Below are 6,000 nucleotides of genomic sequence, written 5' to 3'. Positions count from 1 at the left end.
CCCAGTAAACATTTGACTATGGTGGCTGGTGTCTCTATATTCATGTTCCGTACAATAGAATCACCAATAACTAGAGCACTTTCATCAGGTTTCTCAGTGGGTGCATCACTGAGTGGGGAGAACCTGTTTAATGTTTTGATCGGAACAGAAGAGCGGTGTTTTGACCCACGACTACGCTGCCTCACCGTCACCCAGTTGCCCTGCTGCTGGGGCTCTGTTTCCGGGAACCGAACAATGTACAGGAATCCCTGAGCTAGACGCATCCAAAGCCGTATCTAGAGCCCTAACATTTTTACTATCCTCAATTAAAGTTTGGATACATGTCTCTAATTCTGAAATCTTCTCTGTCAGCCTAACTATTTCCCTGCATTTATCACATGTGAATCCCTCATCAGCGACAGAGATAGATAAACTGTACATGTGGCAAGAGGTGCAAGAAACAATGATAGGAGAAGCCATTACTCACCGTGCTTGATGAAATTTTTTACTGCGGTTGTTTGATGAACTTGTGAAAAACTGGAGCGAGGGAGAGGAGAAAAGAAAACAGCGATAGGTTCGAATGAAGACGCTAATGACAAGCTAACGAGTGCTAACGCCTTGCAGGTGTACTGCACTCACGGAAATAAAATAAAAGTGAACGATCAAAGTTAATCTGATAAGATTGATCGATAATATCAGAAATATGGTGTGAATTAAGTTATATTTTACCACTTTAAAAAACAGAGAGTGATAGTAAGATAAAGATTCTAGAGAAAAAAATAAAATAAAAACAGCTATACGGAGCTACAATTTGCTACAGAAGGCCAACAGGAAGTAGAGAAAACACTGTCCAACGTAATGATAATTTGTAACTGATACGGAACTTAATAGGTAGCCAGTGCAGAGTAAAATTGTAAAACTGTAAAATTGGGGTAATATGATCATATTTTCTTGACCTGGTAAGGACTCTAGCTGCTGCATTTTGGACGACCTGTAGCTTGTTTATTGACGAAGCAGGACAACCACCTAGAAGTGCATTACAATAGTCCAGTCTAGAGGTCATAAATGCATGAACTAGCTTTTCTGCATCAGAAACAGATAACATGTTTCATAGCTTGGCAATGTTTCTAAGATGGAAGAATGCAGCTTTTGTAACATGGGAAATATGATTTTCAAAAAACAAGTTGGTGTCTAATATAACACCCAGATTTTTGACTGTAGAGGAAGTAACAGTACATCCGTCTAGTTGCAAATTGTAATCTACAAGATTCTGTGTACTGTTTTTTGGTCCAATAATAAATATCTGTTAGCTTAGATAATTTAGAAGTTTAATCTGGTCTCGTTGAGATATACAGCTGAGTATCATCAGCATAACAGTGGAAGCTATTTCCGTATTTGTATGATATATAATAGATAATCATCTGTGTTTTTCCTATATATCTCCTCTGCCTGTCCGCATGTCTAAAGTTCAGCTCTGGCTCAAGTGTGTCTCTGCAGGTAATGGAGCAGAAAGTCTTTACGATCAGTCACAAAAGCTGCCTGTTCCACTTAAAGATGGGCCATAAACTTTAACACTATTGGCCTACAGATTAAACTCAAATCCAGCACAGACAATATCTGTGTACCTTTTAGTGATAATACTATAAAACCAATTCCCTTCTCTCACTGTAAAAAATGCCAAATTTTTATTAAACATAATAAAGCTGAAAGTATCTTTGGATCTTGGATGGGTTACTAATGTCATCACCACTGTGAGTTTGTTTTGGTTTTATAGTGTATCAATAATCAAAATCATAAAATCTAAGAATAGATACATAGATATTTTTTTCATAATATTTTATAATTATTCAGCTTTAGACTCTGAATGAGACCAGTCAATATATAACCATCAACACCTGATCCTAATTTCTCCTGGCGTTACTTACTATAACAAAAGTGTCTTTTATAAATTATCAACATCTAATTCCTTGTTAACCCTCAATAAGAACTATAGTGTAAATGCATTCACTCTGCACTATCCAGTGCATTACGCAACTTTGCCACACACATTTTGATAACCGGACAACGAAATAAAATGTGGGTGCAGACTTTCCCTTGCCCTGTATCTGCTCTCTCATTAGCTGTAGGTCTATTATGACTCCTCCCTCTGAACGTTCATTGGCTGTAGGTCTATGACTCCTCCCAGTGAACTTTCTCTTGAGCTGTATCTGCTCTCTCATTAGCTGAAGGTCTATTATGACTCCTCCCTCTGAACGTTCATTGGCTGTAGGTCTGTGACTCCTCCCAGTGAACTTTCTCTTGCCCTGTATCTGCTCTCTCATTAGCTGTAGGTCTATTATGACTCCTCCCCCTGAACGTTCATTGGCTGTAGGTCTGTGACTCCTCTCAGTGAACTTTCTCTTGCCCTGTATCTCTCATATGTAGGTCATCGCCGATGTAATTTAAATTCAAAACACATTTCACACTCCAGGACTGGAATTCTTGCCGAAGTATATGACAAATGCATAGTGAATTAAATGTTTCTCCAAGCATTAATTTTTAGAACAATATAATGGTAGTCCGGCAATTAAATTTGGTAAAGATGTGAATACTCAAGCGATAATAACTTGTACACTGTTGTTCAGTTGTAGTAAAAGAAGGGTGTTAATTTTTCAGTAAATTTCCAGAAACTTTCAGGACTATTTCAGAAATTTACTGGAAATGTTCACCTTTTTGCAACCCTAGTTATGGTTGGTCAGTATTAGTCCCGCTCTCCTCAGCTCCAATTGGTTGGCTGACTAGAAAGTGGCAGTGATGAGCGCAGCGTTTTACTCAGTTGAACGTCCTTCAACTGGCACCAAGAAAAAACGCCTGAACACTCGGTACATTCGGGAAAAACATTTTGGTGGACATGCGGTGTCGTCCGATTTCCGTATGATTTCAGCCATTTGTTGACAATTTAAAACTGTTGGTGACAGAAAATCAGGGCTAAAATCATGCAGTGTGAACCAAAAGAACATTTACTCTCTCTCTTGCTCTCTCTCTCTCTCTCTCCCTCTCTCTCTCTCTCTCTCTCTCTCTCTCTCTCAATTTCAAGTTTCTTTATTGGCATGACTTTTGTGTTACTAGATGTGTACAATAAAGAATATGATTACACCATTAAAGTAAAAAAGGAGATAAAAAAAGAGTAATATATGAGAGAAAATAAATGAATATTTACAATGAAATAAAAATAACAACAGCATAATAATTACACTTATATACAATGAAGGATGTCAAATAAAGCAAATTAAATAACCATTTCGTATGGTGTATATTTTGCAGCTAGTTTGAGCTAGTCATCCAGAGGAAAAAAATAAACTATTCAATACTTCAAATTGTAGATAGAATATTTGTTTTGTAGTTGTGTATTTGGGGCAGACAAGAAGAAAGTGTTTCTCATCCTCTATTTGATTCAGGTCACAGTGTTAGCATAGTCACTGCTCTCTCTGTATCCAGGGTTTTTTATGTCTTCCTTTTTTCTATTTCGAAGTCATGGTTACGTAAGTCAATATTTTGAAAGGATTTGTCTTTATTTTAATTCTTTGATAATTAATTTGCCTGTTACATTTAAACCGAATAACACTGGAGATTGGCTTGGATGTCCAATTCGTTTTTTAAATGTTTCATCATAATTATACTTAAATTTTGGTCAGTTGGTTTATGAATGTTGGGGTTGTGATTGGAGTCAGACTCCATTGGAGTTTCCTTCATCAGTTGAAGCATGATTGTATTTAGAGGATGATAAACTGCGTTGGCGGGGGGATTCATTGGCAAAAAGGGCTTTATATTGAATAGATTTGAGTGTCAGATTGAGCCAGGTGCCAGAACTGAACAGCTCTTTTTTTGTATTTCCATGTGTAAGCGGTATAAGCCCAGCTCAGCCCTGCAGGCATTATTAGAGGTGACTCTGTTTACCCTTAGAATGTTTTTTGCAAATTCCAATTGTGTTCTTTCTATTAAACTTTTGTCCCAATTTTTTACCTTTATTACTGGTTCCCAAATTTCACTCCCATACAGTAGGATTGGTTTAATAATTGTGTGATATAATTTGATTCATGTTTTAATTGGTAGTTTTAATGGTCCAAACCTTGTAGCTGCTGCTGTGTTCCAGGACTTTTTCTCCATAAATTAAACTGGTATCTGCTTACCTGAGACCTGGCCTTCTTCTGAAACACCATGACTCTGGTTTTGTCCAGGTTTACCGTCAGTGCCCACTCCTCACAGTACTGTTTCAGCAGGGCCAGGCAGGCTGTCTCTCTCTCTCTCTATCTCTCTCTCTCTCTCTCTCTCTCACACACACACAAATTAGTTGGGAGTCCAGAGATTTTTAAGTTAGTGGACATTGGTGAAATTGAGTTGACATCAGTGCTTACTTTCAAACTAAAGTACATCATGTTATAATAGGCTACATAAGATAAAATAAGGATGCAAATTTTGACAGCTAATAATGTCATTATCGATTTTTGACTACAAAACCAGCTGTATTTCACTTTTCTCTTTCCCTTTGGGGAAAACATTGTTTGCAGGGTTTACTGTACTTGGCCTCTCTGGTCCTCTGGTTGCTCCTCTGGGATCCTCCGTGGTTTTGCCCTGTTCTGTTGATGAACTTTTATCAGTGAAGGATCTGGAAGTGGAATGGAGAAGAACAGACTCTGAGACTTTAGTTCATCTGTATCAGGATGGTGAGAGTCGAACAGAATCCCAGGAGCAGGATTATCAGGATAGAGCTCATTTCTTACTGATCAGATTCAACGTGGAAACTTCTCCCTCCGGCTGGATGATCTGAGAGCTGAAGATGAGGGACAGTATAAATGTAAAGTTTACATTCAGCAAGAGTCTGGTGAGACTGTGGTTCAAATAAAGGTTAATGCTGGTGAGTATTGACCACATGAGCTCCTTCCTTCATTTGCATTGTGATTTTACAGAAACTAATTACTGAATGTATATTTACACTAATTGTTCTCTCAGAGCGTTTGAGAGTATCAGGATCAGATCAGCACATATCTGTGTCTGTGGGTGAAGACGTCACTCTGAGCTGCTCTGTAGACTCCCACATCCCACCTGGAGACTTTGAAGAGGTTACATGGACGAAAACAGATGAAGATATTCAGGTTCTACTCTACCAAGACAATGAGACACATTCATCAAATGAGCGATATATAGACAGAGTTGAGCTCTTCCCTGCTGAAATCCACAAAGGAAACTTCTCTCTCAGACTGAAGAGCGTCAGAACTGAAGATAAAGGAGTTTACATGTGTAAGGTGTTTGCTGGAGGACTTTCAGCCAATACGACTGTAGTAGTGGAGAGACTGGGTGAGTAACAGACTTATCATATTTTGTAAAGTGGAACATTTATTGACTGCAGGGTCATGCCGTGTCAAATCAACTAAATTTGGCAGAAAGATGGCAGCATCATTATCTTATTTTAACACAGAGATTGGAAGGTCTGTGTCCTTTAGTAAAATCTGTTGCTTTTAGCAGTCTATGCATTATATGCCAATAGTACGGTGGCTGAGAGAGCACTCTTGGCCTCCTTACAATAATAAAAAAAAAAACAATTTTGACTAAAGTTTGCTTGCCTGTAACTCAAGAATTGTTAAATATATTCCAATATCCTTTTAGATTTAGGATCTTTCTTTGGTTCTGTAGATTTTAGTTCAGGGCAGTCGTGGCCTAGTGATTAAAGAGTCAGAATTGTAAAGGCACTCTCTTCAACACCACGACTGAGATGAGACCCTTGAGCAAGACACCGAACCCCCATCTGATCCAGTGTGTGTTCATGGTTACGTTCCCAATTAGGTTTCTAGAGGCGAAGGGAAGTAACTTTTTAAAGTAAAGGTTTGAGCTGTTCTCAGTCCAAGCACTCAGTACACTTTGTAGGGCCCTATGATTTCTGAGATGCGGAAAACGCGGACGGAATCACGGAATCCAGTCATCAAAACGGAATCCACAGTTTAACGCGGAACGCCACAGAATTTGTCAATCTTTTAATGACTTAAT

At 38.5% G+C, this 6,000-nt stretch overlaps 1 pseudogene; it reads left to right on the top strand.

Annotated features, from left to right (window-relative positions):
- The first annotated feature begins 1,436 nt into the window (after positions 1 to 1,436).
- LOC132149793 (uncharacterized) overlaps positions 1,437 to 6,000 on the top strand; it is a 98,117-nt pseudogene continuing 93,553 nt past the window's right edge.

The sequence above is a fragment of the Carassius carassius genome, chromosome 9, assembly GCF_963082965.1.
Source record: "Carassius carassius chromosome 9, fCarCar2.1, whole genome shotgun sequence".
NCBI lineage: Eukaryota > Metazoa > Chordata > Actinopteri > Cypriniformes > Cyprinidae > Carassius > Carassius carassius.
Note: the sequence above shows the minus strand (reverse complement) of the source record. Positions and strands in the feature narration are given on the sequence as shown.